Below are 17392 nucleotides of genomic sequence, written 5' to 3'. Positions count from 1 at the left end.
GGGTGCATAAATATTTACAATTGTTACATTTTCTTATTGGATTGTCTGCTTAATAATTATGTGGTGTTCTTTGGCTTTGGTTACACCCTCTGTTTTAAAGTCTATTTTTTCTGCTATAAGTATTGTTACCCCAGTTTTCTTTTTACATCCATTTGCTTATAAAAGTTTCTCCATCCCCTCATTTTCAATCTGCATGTGTCTTAGGTCTGAATTGAGTCTCTTTCAGGCAACATTTAGATGGATTTTTTTTATTCATTCAGTCACCCTATGTCTTTTGATTAGAGGGTTTAGTCCATTTACATTCAAAGTAATTACTGATAGGCATATATTTATTGCCATTTCATTATTTGAGGTTGTAGAATTTCTGTGTTCCTTCTTGTCCTCTTCTCTCACCATATGTTGGCTTTCTGTAGTGATATACTAGGAATTCTTTCTCTTTTTGCATATATATTATTGGTTTTTGATTTGTGGTTGCCATTAGGTGTGTATATAACATTTCTTCATAAAGCGGCCTATATTAACTTGATGGTGCTTAAGTTTGATCCCATTCTTTTGTCCTCTTCTCCCCACACTTAGGGTTATGGTGCAATACTATATATCCTTCTATTTCGTGAGTCCCTGGACTGATTTTTACAAATATATTTAGTGTTTTTTTTCCCCCCTTCCTACTTTTCCTACTCTAACTTATGGTCTTTCTTTTTCACTCCAAGAGTCTCCTTCAACATTTCTTGTAGGGCTGGTTTAGTGGTCATGAACCTCTTTAGCTTTTACCTGGGAAACTCTCCATTTGTCTTTCTGTTCTGAATCACAGCCTTGCTGGATAGAATATTTTTGGATAGAATATTTTTGGAAGTCCTGTCAGCACTTCAAATATATCATGCTACTCCCTTCTGGCCTACAAAATTTTTGCTGAAAAATTTGCTGATAGTCTTATGAGATTTCCCTTGTATGTAACTATCTTTTCTCTTGCTACTTTTAAAATTCTCTCTTTATCACTACCTCTTGGCATTTTAATTACTATATTTTGGTGTGGACCTCCTTGTATTGATTTTGTTGGGGGATCTCTGTACCTCCTGGATCTGGATGTTTCCTTTCCCAGATTTGGGCATTTCTTTAAATGAAAATTCTTTAAATAAATTTTTTATCCCCTTTTCTCACTTCTTCTTCTGGGATCCCTATAATGCTAATGTTATTATGCTTGATGAAGTCGCTGAGTTCCCTAGGTCTATTCTCATTTTGTATAATATTTTTCACTCACCTGTTCAATTTGGTTACTTGTCATTACTCTTTCAGGTCATTAATTCATTCCTCTGCTTCTTCTAACCTGCTATTTATTCCATCAAGTGTATTTTTAATTTCATTTATTGTGTTCATCATTGATTGGTTCTTTTTAATGTTTTTTTTTAAGGGTCTCCCTGATGTCTTCCACTCTTTCCCCAAGTCCTATTAGTATCTTTATGGTCGTTACTTTAAATTCTCTATAGGGCATATTACATACACCTGTTTCACTTATGTCTCTTGCTGTGGTTTCGTCTGTTCTTTTATTTAGGACATGTTCCTCTGTCTCCTCATTTTCTCCACCTCTCTGTGTCTCTTTCTCTGTGTTAGGAAAGTCAGCTACATCTCTTGCTTTTGAAGGTAATGGCCTTATGAAGAAGAGGTTCTATGGTGTCCTGTAGTGTAGCAGCCCCTGTTTCCTGAGACCTGGCAATTCAGGGAGTATCTCTTCTGTGTGTTGTGTGTACACTGTTATTGATTCCTGGCCTCTATCCTTTAGTTCAGTCATCTGCAGAGGCTGTCTTTGCCTATTGAGGGCAGTGTTTGCTCCCTGCTGCGTGGGGCACATTTTCACAAGGTGTGCACTGGTATTCTTATGATGTGAGACCTGTCACCATTGTTGCCAAAACAGAGGTCCTGCAGAAGGCAGGTCAGAAGACAGTGCTGGTGAGATTTGTGCTGGTCTTCTGGGAGGGCCTGCAGTGCCAGGACTGAGGCAATCATGACTGGTAAGGGTGGATCTGCCAAAGTGCAGGGGGGCAGAGCTTGGTGTAAGCAAGCAAATGCTTGCATTAGGCAGCGAATGTTCACACTGCACTGGTTCCTACAGGTGGCCCTGTGCTCACATTGCAGGGCAGGGGAGGGAAATGGCACCTGCCAGTTTTTTAGTTCCCAGAGGGGCCTCCCTGTGATCCCTGCTTTTTGGGGCAATGCGCAGACATGAGTAAATCACTCTCCATCTCACACGCCACAGATGTTTTTCAAATTGCTGCTTCTATGCTGTATCTCTGCTGGCTGTGAAGCTGTCCCTTTAAGGGTGGGGACCCCACTTCTTAATGCCCTCTAGGTTCTCCCACAGCCCATTAATTTCATAAAGTTCCAGGCTTTAAGTTCTACTGGTTGTAAGAACTCATGAATTTCAGCACTTCTTGCCTTCAAGGCCAAAAGTTATAGGGAATTGTCTTCCCTGTGTGGGCTCCCTGGTATGATAGTCTGTTTCTCACCCTTCTCTGAGACCTGCTTGTGTCTCAACCATGAATGGCCATGGTCCCTTTTGCTCCCAAACCACATCTTAACCCTTCTTACCTTTTTCAATATGGCCTCTTCTCTACCTTTAGTTGCAGAGTCTGTTCTGCCAATCTTCAGCTCATTTTCTGGGTTATTTACACTGATGTGACTGTTACCTAGTTGTATCCATGGGATGAGGCAAGCTTAGAGTCCTCCTTCTTTGCCATCTTCCCAGCATTCAGATGTGTAAATATATTTTTGGGATAAATTCTTAGAAGTGAGGATTTGAGGTCAAAGAATATATCCAGTTGGACATTAGCAAATTTCCTTCCATTCTATTTTACATTCCTAGCCAGTATCCCTATGTAGTTACCTTGTGATATATAGGATTGGAAAATATCAATGTATTCTCTATTTTTGGTGCCAGTCCTATATTGTTCCTTTGGTCAAATTGTTAATTATGTTGTTAAGGAACGTTTTTATTAATTTTTTAACTTCTTGGTAAAAATTTATGGGTCTGTAAATTTTAATGTTTCTGTACACTTTTACTCTAAATATTTTGAGGATATGTTAGGTGTATTTTAGTTCAGGAATATCTTTTTGATAGTTTTTTTCCTTATGTAGTATATATACTAATAATGCTTTTTGACTTAGTCTATTTTATTTCATTTTGTGTGTAAAAAAATTTCAGTCACCTTTGTTTTGGATGTTGTTTGTGTAGTGTCTTTTTCTATCCCTTTATGTTCAATCTTTCTATAGCATTATGTTTTGTGTCTAGTTTAAATAGCATATACTTGGATTTTGATTGTTTTAACTTTTGTTATCATCATATTCATTGTTTTATTTTGCTTACTTTTAACTTCCATTCCTACCTTCTGTTGGATTGTTTGGGACTTCAGATTCCTGGGGCTTTTTAAGGGTAAAATATACCTTAGTGGCACAAAATTGTCTTTATTATAATTTTTACCTGTGGCTCTTCTATTTCAGAAATTGGAGACTATCTTTTCATTAAGTTGTAGTTCCTTCCTCCTTTTCCAGCTTAGGGAAAATTTGAGAAAAACTTATTTTGTAGAAGTTATTTGAAATTATTTTCCCTTTAAGTCATAGTTTAAGTGTACATAAAACACACAAGTATCTTACAGTGTATAAGACTTTTGGAAAAAAATAACATTTTTATTTTAATCTTTTATACTCTATAAATATTCTATAAATACCATAAAAAGGACTCTTGAATATTCCTACTAGGAAATACACACTGAAATATTTATGGGTAAGATTCATGATATATGTAACTTATTTGAAAATGGTTCAGGAAAATAACTATACATACATAGATTTATTAGAAAGAAGGGGAGAGAGGGAATGATAAAAGTGAATGGTATATAAGAAACAAGAAATGTTGGTGAGGATGTGAAGAGAAAGGAACCCTCTTGCACTGTGGGTGAGAATGCAAACTGGTGTAGTCACTATGGAAAATAGTATGGAAGTTCCTCAAAAAGTTAAAAATAAAACTACTTTACAATCCAAGATTTGCACTACTATTTCCCTAAAGAATACAAACATACTAATTCAAAGGGATATATGCACCCTGATGTTCTTAGCAGCATTATCTACAATAGCCAAATTATGGAAGCAGCCCAAGTGTCCATTGATAGATGAATGGATAAAGAAGATATATGTAGATACAATGAAATATTATTCAGTCATTAAAAAGAATAAAATATTCCTATTTGCAACAATATGGTTGTGCATGTTGTGCATATTGCCCAACTGCAAAATAAGTCAGGGGAGGCCTGGGTGGCTCAGGATTTGAGTGTCTGCCTTTGGCCGAAGGCGTGATCCTGCGGTCTGGGGATCGAGTCCCACATCGGGCTCCCTGCGTGGAGCCTGCTTCTCCCTCTGCCTGTGTCTCTGTGTCTCTCATGAATAAATAAATAAAATCTTAAAAAAAAAGAAAGAACAAACTGATGGTTACCAGAGGGTAACCAATTGGGTGGTGGAGATTAAAGAGTACACTTGTCATGATGAGCAGTGGATAATGTATAGAATTGTTGAATCACTATATTGTACACCTGAAACTAATATAACACTGTGTGTTAACTTTGTTGGAATTAAAATAATAAAAACATTTTTTTAATTAAAAATTTTTTTCTTTAAAAAGTAACAAAAGTAAATAGTATAAAATGTTAATAATAGGTGAATCAGAGTGAAGACTATATGTATGTTTTGGATATTATTTTTATTTTTGCAATATTTTATGACTTGGAAATTATTTCCAAAGGAGGAGTTCTAAACTTCATACTTAATAAAAGGTTAGAAAGGTAGTTCCTTTTGTGAAATTTTTCATTCATAGCAAGTGAAACAAAAACACCAAAAACCAAACCAAAACACTAATACATTAATATTTTTGATGATTGGGTGCCACCCAGTGTTCAATTTCTGCAACTGCGAAACTAACAAACCCAATTTCTCAAAACTGTTTTTGGAAATAGCTTTTGTTGATTTCTCTATGATGGAAACATAAGATTATGAAAAGAATGTGTGCAGTATCAAAATTAGTAAAAAAAAAAAAGAAAAAGACACAAGCTACTAAACTATGAAGAAAAAATCCATGTATTGTGATATCAAATGTAGATTTCTGCCTCCTTTAAATTTTATCAGTCTCAAGAAGACATCAACGTAAATAGAATATTCAGAAGGACTCTGATCAGTGGACAAACTAGTCAAAACGAAAGGTTTATACATAATCCATGACAATTATATGGCCTAGAATTTCTTCAAAACATCCATAGACTCAAGGTGAAGTGGCCACAGCAGGAAAACTAGTAGTACGTTTTTTTTTCCCCTAAATGACAGATGTTGTGGGATATTGGCCTAAGTAAATTCCATTACAATACAAGAACAAAGTTAACATTTGATTGGAAGTTAATTTAGTATCATAAATTTTTAAAGGAACAGAATCCTTTAAAACAAACATCGAAGATCAATCTGTTGAACCAACTTCGCTCAGGGCAGCAATGTTTCAGGCTTCTTCATGGATCGTGGCTGTCATCCAAATTCCAACCCTCAGAAAGACCAGAATGTAAAATGTGGAGTTCAATTTGGATACACTCAGTGTCTTCACCATCATCCCCATCGTCAAACAGGATTCTGGCACCGTCCCCAGGATCCGGCCTTTGACTGTAGCTTGTCCTGGAGGTTGAACATATGCCTTCACATCTCTGGCTTTATCAGCAATACAGTGTAAAATCCTGTAACTCTGCTGTCTAGGAGTCTTGGAAACTCACTGATACAATGTCTGAAGTTCTTATCCTCACCTTTCTTTTTTATTTTCTTCTGACTGTCAAAACCTATTGCTTCCCATTGCCCATTTCCCAGCATTTAGATCACGTGGGCCTACTGGTCCCTTGTCCTTGAAGGCTACTTCTCTTATTTCAGGTCCACTCTCATTCTGACCTCTGCACCTCTTTTCACCTTTGTTATTGGGCAGGGCTGCAATGGAGGTCTGGGTCTCTAACTCCCTCCCTGGTGCCAGAGGAGCAGCAGCCATGAGGGGCTGCGTGCCTGGTAGGGGAGAGCTTCCAATTAGGGCTTCCTTACTCCCCATTTGCGCCACTCCACGTTTTTCAGAGTTAAATCTTCCTTTTCTGTTGTCTCAGCAAACACTTTGAAAACTTAACCTGGTGTATTTGATGAAGTCTAAAATTAATCTTTATTTCTACCTTCTCGAAGGAAGACCTTAGAATGCTTTGACTTCAGTCATCTCCCTCTTCCATAATTTATGCTAATATTGTAGAGTGAAGTCTTGTGCTTTTCTTTCCCCCCAAATTAGTCATTATTGTTTTGTTTTGTTTTTTTTTAAAGATTTTATTTATTTATTCATGGGAGACACAGAGAGAGAGAGAGCGAGAGGCAGAGACACAGGTAGAGGGAGAAGCAGGCTCCTTGCAGGAAGCCGGATGCAGGACTTGATCCCGGGTCTCCAGGATCACGCCCTGGGCTGAAGGCAGGCGCTCAACCGCTGGGCCACCCAGGGATCCCTTCATTATTGTTTTTTGATGAGCGTGTTTTTACACTGCTCCATGTTTATCAATTTCTTTGCTCACTGTTCTTTCTTGCATCTCATTCCTCCTGGGTTCCATTTCCTTCTTCCTGAAGTACATCCCTCTGTAATTCTTTCAGCAATTAACAGTGAGTGATAAATTCTCTTTTCGTTTATATGAAAAGGTTTTTATTTTTTCTTCTCTCTCGAATGAGTTGGTTTCTGATGTCCACAGTGACACTTATTTCCCTCTCACAGTCAGAAGACAGTGTTCTATCATCTGGCCACTCTAGCATTGCTCTTGTAAAGTCAGCTCTCAGCTCATTGCTCTTTCTTTGTGAGGTACATGTGCTTTCTCTAAGGGATCTTAAGTCTCAAAAGACTTTCTTTGTGTTTTTGGTGTTTTCCAGTTTCACTACAGTGTTTTTTTCCTGATTTCCATATCAGAATGATCCTTAAATCTGGGCATTTATGTCTTTTAACCAAGACTACACATTTTTCTGCCATTTACTTCTTCAAATTTCTCTCTCTTCATTCTTTCCTTCTAGAATTCCTATTCCAACGATGCTTAGCCTTCTCACACTATCTTCTATGTCTCCTCATTTTTTGGTCATAATCCCTTTTCTTTATCTCTCTGTATTTATCTTTTACCTCGTTTTATCTCTCTGTGATATTTTAGATCATTTTCTCACATCTATCTTCTAGCCTGATAATTATCTCTTTAGTTTTGTTTAATGGATTTTTTTACTTATCAGTTGTGTTAATATATTTTTTTTATTTCAAGAACTCTTTTTCACTTCTTTTTTTTTTAAAGATTTTTTTATTTATTCATTCATAAGAGACACACAGAGAGAGGCAGAGACATAGGTAGAGGGAGAAGCAGGCTCCCTGCAGGGAACCTGATGTGGGACTCGATCCCAGGACCCCAGGGTCTCGACGGGAGCCAAAGGCAGACGCTCAACCACTGAGACTTCCGGGTGACCCCCTCCCCTTTTAAAGATTTTATTTATTTATTTGAGAGAGAGAGAGTGAGCAAGAGAGAGAGCACAAGCCTGGGGGTAGAGGCAGAGGGAGCAGTAGATTCCCCACTGAGCAGGGAGCCCAACATGGGGCTTGATCCCAGGATCCAGAGATCATGACCTGAGCCACAGGTAGATGCTTAACCTACTGAGCCATCCAGGCACCCCTTCTTTTTTACTTCTAAAATTTCTATTTAATTCTTTCTCAAATTTTCTCCTCAATCTGCCTGTTTTTAATAAATATTTATTTAGTTTTGATTATTTAAAAATATTTTTAATAATTTCAAAGATAATTATTTTATTCTGCTTCAGTTTGTCTTTTTAGTCATGTTTTTGAGTCCAGAACGAAGACAAACTTCCTTGAAATCTGCCTGAGTTGGTAGACAAATTTCATTCTGATCCACTCTTTCACCCTTAGGGATCCCTTTTAAAGGGCTCAATGTATTTACCTCTACCTCCTTCACCCATGTGGCCCATGTGGAACCAGGTCCCTTATAGCCTGTAAATGTATTGGATTATTTTTATAGTTTATTTAGAAATTCTTTGATTGGAAGGGTAGATTTTTCTAGTCCTCTTTTTGGAAATGAGAGACTGGACTGTGTTACAGGATATTTAAGACTGATGAATTACTGGCCCCTACCTCAGAAACTAAAAATGCATTGTGTGTTAATTAATTGAATTTAAATAAAAATTGGGGCACCTGAGTGGGTCAGTGGTTGAGCTCTGCCTTTGGCTCAGGGTGTGATCCTGGGGTCCTGGGATCGAGTCCCTGCATCGGGCTCTCCGCAGGAAGACTGCTTCTCCCTCTGTCCCTGTCTCTGCCTCTCTCTCTGTGCCTTTCGTGAATAAATAAATAGAATCTTTAAAGAAGAAAAAGACTTTAAATAAAAATTAGATAAAAAGGCTAAAATCAGAACTTTCATGAAGATACAATATGAGCACATATTAAAGACTTATTCAACTTATTGTTAATGAAGTAGTCAGTGGGATGTTAACTAGTTCAAAGAAGTCAAATGAGAACAAATTTATATGGAATAAGGCAATGTTTGAAATGAATTTACAAATGAACAGGAAAACTGGCTTTTTCCATGGAAGGGAGGGAAATCAATCCCAAACATCCGCAGAGTATGTTTGCGTTTCTATAGACAAGACCTACTTTGCCCAGCTATCACTAGTCCACGGGTTTAGAGCTGTAAAAGAGCCGAGGGGCAGTGAAAGGCTGGAGTCAGATTACCTGCACAAGGGGGCTCTAAATAGGGCTTAGTTTTGCCTTGAAGAATCCCAATCATCTTTTCTGCTATTTCCAAATATTCTTAAAACTGCCAGTCTCTCTTTACTGAGTCTCCTCTCAAGTGTCTTGTTGTGGACTGCATGCTGCATCCTCTGCAATCCAGATGTTGAAATTCCACCCCCCAGGGTGATGATATTAGGAGGTAGGGCCTTTAGGAGGTGATTAGGACAGGAGGGTAGAGCTCTTATAATGAATGGGATTAGTGCTCTTATAAAAGAGGCCTCAGACAGTCCCATGACCTCTTCCACCATGTGAGGACACCTTGAGAAGATGGCCATCTCTGAACCAGAAACTGAGCTCTCATCAGACACCAAATGTGCTGGCACCTTGATCGTGGACTTCCCAGAATCCAGACTGGGAGAAATAAATGTGTAAGCCACCTAGACTGTGACATATTTTGTTGTAGCAGCTCAGACTAAGATATCTCTTTTCAGCTAGCATATGACTTTTGGGCTCCTGTGTTTGCCTCTTCATTGTTCAATTTTAGCAAGAGTCCTGCTAAGTTAGTTTGGCCAAATCCCCTATCCTTGATATGGGGTTGGGTTCCTTGGCCTCCACCATCCCCCACGTGATGTCTGATTACCCAGCCTCCCTTCAGCAAGAATCCTGCCAAGTAGGCTTAGCCAGAGTCCCCCTGACCCCTGATGTTTCCTCTTAGCAATTTTCCATTCACTGACTGCTTCCCACCCCATACTTGGCCATAAATTCCCACTTTCCCTTATTTGGAGGAAACTGTATTTGGAGCGGAGCTTGAACTCTCTGGCCCCCTGCAAAACCCCATTTCAGTGGTCCCTACAGCTGTAGAAATGGTCCGAAATAAAGTCTACCTTATTGTTCTTTGATGAGTGTCATGAATAAATTTTGTTAAACACAACCTTGGATTTTAAGAGTAATTTTGCAGAGAAGACCTTACCTTCATAATGATTTCTTTATCTTCATAATAAAACCACCAGCAGTATGTCTTCAATCTTTTGCTCAGTCGACGGAACCTAACTTGAGGGTGGGAGTCAGGGATAAAGAAAGAAAAGGAATTCCTTTAATATTTCTTCCATTGTCCTCCTGAAATTTCTGAGAAAATAGAATACATCAAATAAATATTTGATTGTAGTCAATCTTGGGACCTTAATATATCAGGTTCTTTATTTATAGAAAAGTGGGTGACAGGCAGCAGGGGGGCAATTGTTGGTTTATAGAATATGCACAGGGTACAAATACTTTAGGTTCTGGGGACAGACACTGCATTCTCCATCCACCTACTAGTCTAAACCATTCCTTGTGAAGCATATTTTGAAAACCATGATAGGAGTTTGAGAGATGAAATTGCATTCAGGGTTTTCCTTTAGATTTCAGGGCTGGACCCTATGATTCTGTTTCTAGGAAGGAGGATTAAGCAGATTTGGCTCCTATATTATTACCAGAGGGCTGAAAGCACTGCGGGGTCACCCTTCCTGCCCAACCCTGGGAACTCTAAAGAAATTCCAGGGATGAAAAATCCTTGTGGGGTGGGATAAGTCAGGAGAGATGACTTCTTCCTCCAACAATGGGAGAGCAGTGGGCACTGCTTTTCACTGATTTTATGCCTTTGTCTGTGGGCCAACAGCAGCGTCCTGCTCAGAGAGGCACTTGACAGAGGCCAGTGGTAGTTCAAGTAGAAGAGATTAGGGGATAGGGTCAAATGTGGAGGCATCCCGTTTTCTTAAATGGGGGAAGCAATGAAAAATTGACAAGAGAAGACTGTTAAGTTTGCTCTGAACACGTGTGTGAAGTAGAATTCCGAGGGGCGGAATTATGAGGTTGAAGGATCTGTGCCGACTATAATCAGTTTCCTGCAGACCCTGTGAATTAATGTAGGAACGTTTATAGGGTAACATGGAAATCATTAATAAGTGCAAAGAGCAGGATGTAAGATAATACGTGTACTGATATAGCCATACTAAAATGGGAAAGAAATGTGGATACCAGTAGCTTGGGTGTTGTTGTTTTTTTTTTTTTTTTTTAAGATTTTTTGTATATTCATTTGAGAATGAGAGCCAGTGCAAGCACGAGCAGGGGCGGGGGCAGAGGGAGAGGGAGAAGCAGACTCCCCGCTGAGCACGGAGTCTGATGATGATGATGTTGATGATGATGATGATGATGATGACGATGCTGCTGCTGCTGCTGCTAATACTGACCTGATCCCTGGACCCTGGGAACATGACCTGAGCAGAACGCAGACACTTAACTGACTGAGGCACCCAGGCGCCCTCTTGGTTTTTTTGTTTTTTTTAACCAGAATAGGGTCATTTGCATATTTTAAAAAATTATTTATATTTTGATCACTGTGATCAAATAATAAAATGATAATTTTAAATAGCAAAAATAAAGCACAAGAAAAAAACATGCATTTGCTTATCGTTATCCTAATTATGACCTAGAGTGCCATCTTCCACATTCTGCCCTTGCATATAACCTTGACGTCTAACGAATAATACATATCAGGCTATCTACGTGATAGTGAGAAATACCTATGGCAAGATAATATATGGAGTTTAAAAATCATGTTTGTTCTCTCTGAATTTCAGGTCCTTAGGGCTTTGGGGCTTCAGGGATTCTTGCAGGATTAAATGCAGAAGCAACCAGAAGTCAATGTCCTTCAGTTCTTTTGTAAGAGCCTAGAGGAGCAATAGAGCCAGGGGTTCAGGAGGGTGGGAGTGCCCAGAGGCACGGCTCCCTGGGGTCCCTCGGGCTGGCAAGGACCCTTTTGGAGGAGATGGCTCAGTGCTTTGCTGAGAGCCTGAGCAGACCCACTGCCAGTGAGGACCCCGAGGGAATCAGTGGGGTTGTGATGGACTGAAAGTGAGACCCATTTCCAGTTCCATAGACGCTTCTCAGGAGCTGCATCCTTCAGGAAGGGGACAGACCCCAAGGTGACCAAGATGGCATCTCCCTCCACCGCAGTACTGCTGATGGTCTGAATGAAGCTGACAGAAAATAAAATAAGCCAGGGTTTGTGACTTGAATCTCTTTGAATTGAGATCCAAACTGCAGAGCAGATACTTTGGCAGGGAACTAGGAGAGAGAGTCTGAGAGTCTGTGTCCAGTGGGTGTGAGCTGAAAGCAGATGCTTGAAATGTTGGATCATCGATTATACCCAGAGGTCACTGGGTACAGCTGTGGTTCTCCAACTTGCGGGTGTTCTGGAATCATCTGGAGGGCTCCTTAAAGCATAGAGTGCTGGGCTCCACTCCCAGAGCTTCTGCTTGGGAGAGGTCTGGGTTGGGCCTGAGAATTTGCGTTTTTAACAAAATCCCAAGTCTGGCTGATGGTGCAGGCCGCAGGGAAATACTCTGGTAACTGGCGAGTGTAACGTGTTGTTCAGATACTTTGATATAAAACATCTTGACGCTGCCACTGTCTAATGCGACGTGCAAGTAGTTTTACCGGACATTACTGTCCCCTAGACTTGGCTTATTTTCAGATCTCAGAATGGGACTTTTGGAGCTTCTTAGATTCATTTCAAAGGCCCATTTTGGAGGAAGTGGTTGCAGGGCTTTCACTGCCTTTATAAAGGACCACAGTGTTAGGAGACTTCGATGACATAATGAAAAGGGTCATTTGTGGGACCTCTATCGGTGTGTGAAGCTCTCACACATGCTACGTGGTCAGGGTATTTCTCTTAATGTAAACTTTCAAAAATATGTCTTTGGGTCTTTTTAGTAGCAGTCCCATGAGCTAAACCCAGGAGTATTTTTTCCGTTTTATGGTCATAGTCACAGAGCTGGGATTAACTCCATGCTGTACGTATAGGTGTGACATCAGTGATGCTACAAAGGGGGCATGACCAGGGAATAATGAGGGGGGACCCCACACACAGCAAAGGCACCTGAATCACCTATCTCTGTAAAGAGGCCTCATAGACCCTGGCTTCTCCAGCCTGTCTCCTCCCAACCGTCTTCCTGATAAGCCTTCAACTGGAAAAAGGAGGAGGCCTCAGCCACAGGGGAAACACTCTCAGATCAATTCCGACACCTCAGGAACGATATTCCAAAACTGAGTGGGGCCCACCACTGTTTCCATAACCCAGCCCGTCCCCTGGAAGCTCCGTGTGCCCTGTTTGTCACCTCAGGACCTCTCTGATACCTCGGCGCCTGCCTCCTGGCCAGCTTGGGAATCAGAACCCCACGCGTGCTCTAGTCTTGAACTGAACAAACACATACAGGGTTGGCCTTTTCTGCAGGTGGAGGCAAAGAGCAAACATAGGGGAAAGGGGCCCAGCGAGCAGCAAAGAAGTCGGTTTGGATTGAGGGGAAACGGAATGGCTTGGCCTAGCGGAAGGCAATTCCAAAATTTCATTCACTACCTGAGCTCTGAAATGTGAAGAGAAAGGACTCGAAGGCAATGGGCCGTTCCTAACATTTCATATAAATGACATCACACAGCCTGCGGCCCTTTCCTTCACTCAGCATGTTTTCAAGTTTCCTCCGTGGTGTAGCAGATAGACCAATACTTCTTTTTATTGCCAAAAAAAGATTCCATTGTTTGATACACCACACTTTACTTTTCCATCCATCAGTTGACTTCCATCTCTTGGCCACTATGAATAATGCTGCTATGAACATTTGTGTAGAAGTATCTGTATGGACAGTGAATATACATTTTTTTCCTTGGGTTTATTCCTAGGAGTGGAATTGCTGGATCATAGGATAATCCCATGTTTAACTGTTTGAAGAATTGCTGAACCGTTTTCCGAAGCAGCCACAGCATCTTACGTTCCCACCAACAGTGTGTGAGGGCTCTTGTTTCTCAGCGTCTTCACCAACCCTTGTTATTATTTGTCTTTTGGATTTTAGGCATCCTAGTGGGTATGAAATGGTATCTCATTCTGTTTTTTTTTTTTTTAATTTTTATTTATTTATGATAGTCACAGAGACAGAGAGAGAGAGAGAGAGAGGCAGAGACATAGGCAGAGGGAGAAGCAGGCTCCATGCACCGGGAGCCCGATGTGGGATTCGATCCCGGGTCTCCAGGATCACGCCCTGGGCCAAAGGCAGGCGCCAAACCGCTGCGCCACCCAGGGATCCCTCCCATTCTGGTTTTAACTGACGTTTCCCTGATGGCTAAGAATGTTGAGCCACCTTTCAGGTGCCGGTTAGTCATTTCTGTATCTTCCCTTGGGGAAATGTCTATTCAGATCCTTTGCCTATTTAAAAAAAAAAAATTAGTTGTTTGCCTTTTTATCACAGAGTTGTAGTAGTTTCTTGCACATGCTACGCAGAAGTCACAGAAGTCTGTTATCACATATAGGATTTGCCAAAGTTTCAACCCACTCTGTGGATTTTCTTTTCACTTTCTTGATAATGTCCTTTGAAGCACAAAAGTTTTTCATTTTAATGGTGTCCACCTCATTTATTTTGCCCTTTGCTACTTAGCTTTAGGTGTCATGTCTAAGAAACAAGCCAGAAAGTCTTATGTCTCTGAATCATTTTAAGAGTTTTACAGTTTCAGATCTTACATTTAGGTGTTTGATCCAATTTTTAGTTAACTTTTGTTGATGTTGTGAGGTGGAGGGGGAGATGCTCTTGTATGTGGATATCAACATGTCCTGGCATCATTTACTGAAGACTATTCTATTCCTATTTAGTCTTTTTGGGACTCTTGTTAAAAACCAATAGACTGTAATCTTGAGGGTTTATTTCTGGGACTCTCAGTTCTACTTCATTGATTTAGCATGTCTACTCTACACCAGTACCACATTGCCTTGATTATTGTAGCTTTGTTGTAAGTTTTGAAATCTAGAAGTTTGAGTTGTCCAACTTTGTCTTTTTAAAGATTGTTTTGGGGCAGCCTTTGGGTGGCTCAGCGGTTTAGCACTGCCTTCAGCCCAGGGCGTGATCCTGGAGACCCAGGATCGAATCCCATGTTGGGCTCCCTGTGTGGAGCCAGCTTCTCCCTCTGCCTGTGTCTCTGCCTCTCTCTCTCTCTCTCTCTCTGTCTCTCATGAATAAATAAATAAAATCTTTTAAAAAAATAAGGATTGTTTTTGCTATTGTTGGTCCCTTGCAATTCCATATGAATTTTTAAATTTTTGCAAAGAAGCCACTTACTACTTTGAATTTTTTGCCTTGAATCGGTAGATCAGGGTGGAGAATGCTGCCTTTTTAACAATATTAAGTCTTCCGACCCATGAAAACATGATGTCTTTACATAGGTTTAATTAGGTTTTCTTTCATTTCTTTTCTATAGTGTTTTGTAGTTGTCAGCGTCTAAGTCTTACATTTTTGTTACATTTATTTGTAACCATTTTTTTCTTTTTGATGCTATTGTAATAGAATTGTTCATTTCATTTTATGTTGGCTCATTGCAGATGTATAGAAATATAATTAATTTTTATATATTGATTTTTGTATCCTGTACCTTTTTGAACTCATTTATTAATTCTCATAGTTAGGATTTTCCACATATAAGATCATGCCGTCTGCAAATAGAGATAACTATACTTCCTTCTAATCTGCATGTCTTTTATTTCATTTTCTGGCTTAACTGCTCTGGCTAGAACAGTGCAATCAATAAAATGTTGGATGGAAGTGTTGAGACTGGACATCTTTGTTCTCTTCTTGGTCTTAGGAAAAAATCACTCAGTTTTTCACCATTAAGAATAAGCTGTGAATTTTTTGTAGATGTCTTTAATCAGGTTGAGGAAGTTCCCTTCTATTCCTAGTGTGTTAAGTGTTTCTATCACAAAGGGCTGTTGAAATTATGAACATTCTTGTACATTACTTGAGCTGAACCTGGGTACGCATTAAGGACTCACTTCTGTTGTGTACATACCAAGAAGTGGAAATGCTGAGTCATAGGGTATGCGTAAATTTAGCTTTCATAGACACTGTCAAACAGTTTTTGTAAGTGCTTCTATTAATAAACACGCCCATCAACATTATATGAAGATTCCAGTTGCTCTATGGGATGGTGCTTCATTAAACCACTGGCTGAGATCTACTTCCTCACCTTTGCCATCAAAACTCCCTACTTCCTAGTCTCCCTGTGTGGGCAATGGTGATGGGAAATGGTAACCAGACTTTGACAAATGTAGGAGTTGCCCTCATTCACCACTCCCATGGCAGCTTTGGTGGGAATTCAATCCATAGGATGGAAGAAAAGGGTTTATAATATCTGCCAACACAAGATGTGAAAAAGAAGTCTTTTAATTTTCTATTTTTATTAGTACTAATGTTAAGACAAATTTTCATAGTTTTGTCATTTGTATTGTGTGATTTTTCTGTTCAGATCTTTCACTTTTTAATTTTTTTTAAACAAAAATGTGATTTTTGAAATAGCTTTAAGCCCTCTTTATTTATAAAGACATTATCTATATTTTCATATTTTAAAATAATATTTTTCCAGAATCACTGTCTATCTTAGTGGCTTTTCATTTTTATGAGTGTAGATGTACCTGTTGTTTACTTATGATTTTTGGCATCGGTGCCATCTTAAAAAAGGCCTTTCTCATCCACAGTTATACAAAGATTATTTTTCTTAGTATTCTTTATGTGTGTTTTAAAACATTTATTTTATAATGTAACTGAATTTATTTTCATGCATGGTGCGAAGTAAAGATTCAGCTTTATGTTTCTTTAATATGGTGTTAAAATTTTGACAGTGCAAAGAATCCACAATGGTCTGTGACTTCATCACTTGTGATGGGGGCCAGGGTAATCTCTGTGCACTTATTAATAATAAGAGAGCATTGCTGCAGATTGAGAAGGGGGTCTTTTTTCCCCAAGCAAAGTAATACGTGTTCATTGTAGGAAATTTGAAACCATGGACGTAGCTAAAATCTAAGTCAAAAAGGGGAAATTACACTCACCCTTATTGCAGCCTCGTCTCAGGCCTGGCTCTGCTCCTGTGTGTTGCTCACATACACACTATAGTTGTGTTCCATGACACCAATTTTAACTTTTCTTCCCTGTTCTCAGGTGGATGGGTAACTGCAGTGGCTCCTGCTGACTTCAGCCTAAGTCCCTGAGGATATGAATCACCTTAGTTAACAAAAGAATTATGGAGTTAAAAGGGACTTGATGAGGGGCACCTGGGTGGCTCAGTGGTGGAGTGTCTGCCTTTGGCTCAGGTCATGATCCTGGGGTCCTAGACCGAGTCCCCCATCAGGCTCCCTGCATGGAGCCTGCTTCTCCCTCTGCCATGTCTCTGGCCCTCTCTGTGTCTCTCATGAATAAATAAATAAAATCTTAAAAAATGAAAATAAAAAGAGACTTGAGTGCTTTTTCCCTTTTGACCTTGCATAGGATTACGCTTCAGAAAAACTTTGTTCCAGAGAATTCCAGCACCTCCCTCCAAAACTCTTCCCTGGCTAATTCTGGAGACAGCAGTTTCTTGCAAACATTCACCCCAAAGCTCTCCATGAAATTCAAGCTCACCCCTTCTGGTTCCTTCCTCAGATCAAATAGGCAGCAGCTGCTGACCATCCCTCATAGGATATTCATGCACACACATCCAGATGGTAGCTGTGCTCAGGGTCAGAGGCACAGTCGTCCCCTCTCT

At 39.8% G+C, this 17392-nt stretch overlaps 1 long non-coding RNA gene across 1 annotated transcript in view; it reads left to right on the top strand.

The window, feature by feature from the left end:
- The first annotated feature begins 1929 nt into the window (after positions 1-1929).
- LOC111091960 overlaps positions 1930-17392 on the top strand; it is a 30907-nt gene continuing 15444 nt past the window's right edge. Inside the window, exon 1 of the long non-coding RNA XR_005377198.1 lies at positions 1930-2006. This is a non-coding gene — a long non-coding RNA (uncharacterized LOC111091960). The remainder of the gene's footprint in view (positions 2007-17392) is intronic.

This window comes from Canis lupus, chromosome 23, assembly GCF_011100685.1.
Source record: "Canis lupus familiaris isolate Mischka breed German Shepherd chromosome 23, alternate assembly UU_Cfam_GSD_1.0, whole genome shotgun sequence".
Classification (NCBI taxonomy): Eukaryota; Metazoa; Chordata; class Mammalia; order Carnivora; family Canidae; genus Canis; species Canis lupus.
The sequence above is the reverse complement of the archived record's forward strand: the minus strand, read 5'-3'. Positions and strand labels throughout refer to the sequence as shown.